Below are 5,255 nucleotides of genomic sequence, written 5' to 3'. Positions count from 1 at the left end.
AAGCAAATTAGCAACAAGGATGTCCAGATATCAGTGCATTTCAAGCGGCTCCATTTAATCAATCAATGCAAACATTACATCAATTTGAAATAAACCACTCTCCTCAGATGTGTATGACCATATAGATTTCCAACATACAGGATACTTCATTATATTTTTTTAGCAAATTTTTCATCAGTACGAGAGACTAAAATACATTGCTTCTTTGTGCTAATTTCATGTGCTAAATTCATTCTGCTACTATAATTTGTAGCAGAATGAATTTAGGGGAAAAAAAAACCCTAAAGCCTACTATAATTTACAGTGGCAGAAAGAAATAAGGGGATCAAGGAAGCAGAATGGTGATATAGCTACATTCATCTTTATATAATTACTGCAACAAGTAAAAATTAAAAAATTCTAGCATTGATACATTTGACTAAAAATTTTTCAAGGTGGTGCCTCAGTATGGCCACATTCTAATAACTGCAACAACTAAAAAGGAAAAAAAAAAATTCTGGGGTTGATATGTTCATCTAAAGATTCTTCAAGGTGGTGCCCCAGCATGGCCTCAGACTAATGACTGAAACAAATAAAAGGTGAAAAAAAAAAACGAAAAAATAATTGAAATATATAACCGTGGGGCTTTTGTCTGTGGGGCTTTTGTCTGTGGGGCTTTTGTCCATGGGGCTTTCGTCCTACACTCATTTTAACTGTGCATTATCTCTATCACTCACACAGCACGTGTAAACATGCTTGCCATATTACGATCCAATCAACATCAGACCATTTCTGTCCCCAACCACCATGCACAAAAAAATGAAAAATAAATTAAATAATACCCGTATTATTCAACCAAAGGATAAGAAATGGGAAATATGTACTTAAACTTGTTACACAAAAAGTATGAAAAACTACATGTGCAAAACCATTTAACAGCAGAAATGAATGGACCGGTACCCTATGAAAATGATGACCATCAAAATAAAGGGCCGGACGTTATTCCTCATGTCCCACAAACAAAACCAAAAAAGAATAAATGGACATGTGAGGAATATATTTTAATCCTACATGCTTATTTTACAGCAGTGCTCTACCAACAGAATGAAAACACAACAACATATACATATAAAATTTGGAAGAAAAATAACTTAGATAAAGATTTGGATACAGCAATAAAGTAGCTAACAAAACAAAAACAAGAACAAAAAATACCAGAAATAGAAATAGAACACTTAAAGGGAAAAATACATCAGGAAAGCGTAGATAGTAACCACACAGCAATGTCAAATAATATTATAAGCACTGGGACTGTAAAATATGAAGACAGATGTAACATGTCCAATAAAAATGAAGTAAACAATGAAAGGCAACAAACCCAGACCATAAGAATGTATAATGATGAGCAAAATGCACCAAACCAAAACACCACAGACAAAAATATGAACAGGAGGGAATATGAAACAATTCTAAAACCTGGAAACAGCGAAGGTGAAACTAATGATTATGATACTCTAAAAATGAGTATAATCAAAGAATTGAAAGCCACAGATCTCAGTATGGACCACCGATTATACCTCCCAAAAATTAAAATTGATAATAAAACAACATCGATAATAACATCAACATATATATAACATACAGAAAATAGCACTACTAGGCACCACATACATCCTACGTAAAACACATGAACCTGGCCATCACGGAACTTATAGCCGCAGAAACAAATGTCAATATGACCAAGCTAAATGATATAATGTATGCAGAAACCTCTGTGGCCACAAAAGAAGCTGGATACCCTCTAAAACCCACCCAAACAAGAGCATCACCACACAAACAAACCCTGTGGATATATAATATCCAGAAAAAAATAGAAAATAAGAGAAAGGATCTGTCAATTCTTAATGAAACTAGTAGACAATCAACAATACTAGGCAACAAGAAGAGAAGAAAAATACTATGTAAATACAAAATTACAGAACAAGGTATATCTGAGGTAAAAGAACAGCTAAAGCAAAATATCCTCGCCAAAGCACAAAGAATCCACCAGTATGAGAAACGCCAACATTTCTTTGAACAAAATAAACAGTTCAGCTCTAACCCCAAAAGATTCTACCAAGAACCTGGCAAAAATATTATTGAGATCAATGCAGCACCAACAGCAGAAGTGGAAGAATTTTGGAAAGAAATATGGTTGGCGAAGGAACAACCTCAGCAAAAATCTATCAAAACAATGAACACAGCACCTGAACAACAATTGAAGAGGTCAGCCAGGCACTGCAAAAACTAAGCAATGGGAAGGCACCTGGGCATGACAAGATCCTCAACTTCTGGTTAAAATACCTAACAGGAACACATAAAAAGCTGGCTGAGAAATTTAATGAAAACTAGCAGAGCCAGAGTCAATGCCTGAATGGCTCATGGAAGGGAAAACTATCCTAATTCCTAAATCCACTGAAACGGCAAACCCATAAAATTACAGACCAATAATTTGTCTCCCTACAATTTACAAAGCCCTTACTGCAATAATATCGCAGAGAATGAGCAAACATCTGGAAGAATGCAACCTGTTTTCAGAAGAGAAGAAGGGATGCTGCAAGGGCTCATATGGATGTAAAGATCAGCTACTGATCAATAAAGCTGACGACAGCCACAGAAAGAAGAAGGGTCTAAGTATGGCCTGGATTGATTACCAAAAGGTTTTTGATAATATTCCCCACACATGGATCCTAGAAACACTAGCCATGAACAAGGTAGCACAAATAATCATAAAATATATAAAACATTCCATGAATAAATGTCAGCCAGTGCTGTAACTCCAGACAAAGAGGGACTCATAAAAACCAAAGCCATCCCCATTAGAAGAGGAATATTCCAGGGAGACATGCTCTCTCCACTCCATCTCTGCTTGGCACTGACACCTTTATCTAACATGCAAAACAGAACTGGATATGGATACAAAATAATCAACCACCTCTTATATGTGGATGATCTAAAATTGTACACTACAAATGTTAAACAGCTGAAAACATTACTGCAGACAGTACATGGATTTACCAAAGAAATAAACATGAAATTTGGCGTAGGAAAATGTGCCAAAGCAACCTTGAAAAGAGGAAAACTAGTTAAGAGTAGCAACATCACACTAGATAAAGCAAATGAAATAAGAGAAGTAGACCAAAGCCAGGTGTACAAATACTTAGGAATCAATGAACTAGATATGATACAACACACACAAATGAAAGAGAAGATAAGAAAAGAATACTATAGAAGAGTTACATTAATATTAAAAACAGAGCTGTCCCAGTTATAAGTTACAACTACAATATTCTTAACTGGATTCTAAATGAACTAATCAAAAATAGACAGGAAAACAAGAAAAATAATGACAGGATTTAAGATGCACCACTCAAAATCTGACATAGAAAGGTTACATATGCAGTGTATCGAAGGTGGTAGAGGCCTTATACAGCTAGAAAACTATTACAAAATAACCACCATAGCCCTACAGAAATACTACTTCAGAAGCAAAGAAAACTAATACAAATAATAGAAATAGCCACAAAACATGAACAAAACAAAAAACTGTTTTCAATCATTAAGGAAGTTGACAAATACAAAAAAAGAAGTCATAGTACCTAACAACTACAAAGAAAAAGAAGAAAGAATGAAAGCTGTAAAACAACTGAAATCCAAACTAAAACTGGATCAGCAATGGAGCATGATAAAGCAATGGCAAGAAAAGCCCCTTCATGGCAAATACTAAACAGTAAAAAAATAGACAAAGCAAAATCTCAACAATGGCTGAGAAGCTCAGGACTCAAAGCAGATACTGAAGAATTTTTAATTGCAGCACAAGACCAAAGCCTTCCCACCAGAAATTACCAAAAACGTAATGAAAAGAAATACAAGTAACTGCAGAATATGTAGTGATGGAGAAGCAATAGTAAATCATATTATCTCTGGCTGCCCAGTCCTGGCTAAGAAGGAATATATTTACAGACATGACAGAGTTAGGACCTATATACACTGGAAGCTATGCCAACACTATGGAATAATAACAGAAAAAAGATGGTATAGGCACACACCAGAGAAGGTCACAAGAAATGAGAAAGCACCATACTCTGGGATATGCCAATACACACAGATACAGAAATTAATGCCAATAGGCCGGATATAGTTGTCAGAGATCATCAAGAAAAAAGGCATTCTAATCAATGTATCAATACCAACAGATGACAATGTTTCTCTAAAAGTAATGTAAAAACTTTCAAAACACAAAGATCTGAAAATATCCCATATGCTACTCATATCTGCACTTGGTCTGCTTAGGAGGTTGTGTCCTAGCACATGTGCTGCTTCTTTTAGTTTTCATATTTTCCAGTGGTGTTCTCTGTCTATTTTTTAACTTCATCCTACAGGGGGAGGTGGTCTCCATTTTTCCATACTATACCCAATTTATCAATATCTCCTCATGTCACAGCTTTGCGATGTTCGTCTACTCTTATTTTGAAGGAATGCATGTTTCACCTTTGTATAAGCTACCACAGCTGCATGGGATGCAGTCTTTGGTCATATTCTCTTCTATTGGTGGTTTTACTTGAAGGAAATATTTGCGAAGTGTTGTATTACTCTTGAATACTGTTCAGATGTCATATGGGCCACATATCTTTTGTATCTTTTTGGAGAGGCCTTTCACATAGGGTAGACAGACTGTGGGCAGTTTACTGGCTTCATACTCTCTTTTCTTCATAATTGGAGTGGATAGTATGTTTTTGCGGGTAGTTGTTGCTTAATAGATTATTATTGAGCTTGATCATTTCTTTGTGGGGTGTATCACAATTGCTACTTATAGTCTTTGCTTGATGTTTTAGGCACTGAGCAATCCCTCTTTTTACACTGTATGGATGGTGGGAATTGAAGTTGAGGTATCGTCCAGTGAAAGTCAGCTTGCAGTATACAGATGTCCTGAACCCATACTTGGTACATGTTATTAATATGTCCAGTAATGCTAGCTGATTGTCTTTTTCCTTTTCCATTGTGAACTGTATGGATGGCTTTGTTGAGTTCATATGATCTAACAGCACTTGGACATCTTTCTGGTGGGGCCAGAGTATAAAGGTGTTATCAACATATCGTAGCCATAGGGTTGGTTTTAGTGGTGTTGATCCTAAAGCCAAATTCTGAAATAATAATAATAATAACATCGAAAAATACCTTAGGAATGAGAACCCAGGTTTGAAATTTCCCCAAGACACCTGATGAAGGCTGGAGAG

General features: G+C 35.8%; 1 protein-coding gene across 1 annotated transcript in view; it reads right to left on the bottom strand.

The window, feature by feature from the left end:
- Positions 1–5,255, bottom strand: part of LOC106877334 (A disintegrin and metalloproteinase with thrombospondin motifs 16) — a 123,112-nt gene that overhangs the window by 18,712 nt on the left and 99,145 nt on the right. The window lies entirely within an intron of this gene.

The sequence above is a fragment of the Octopus bimaculoides genome, chromosome 5 (assembly GCF_001194135.2).
Source record: "Octopus bimaculoides isolate UCB-OBI-ISO-001 chromosome 5, ASM119413v2, whole genome shotgun sequence".
In the NCBI taxonomy this organism is placed as follows: Eukaryota; Metazoa; Mollusca; class Cephalopoda; order Octopoda; family Octopodidae; genus Octopus; species Octopus bimaculoides.
The sequence above is the reverse complement of the archived record's forward strand: the minus strand, read 5'-3'. Positions and strand labels throughout refer to the sequence as shown.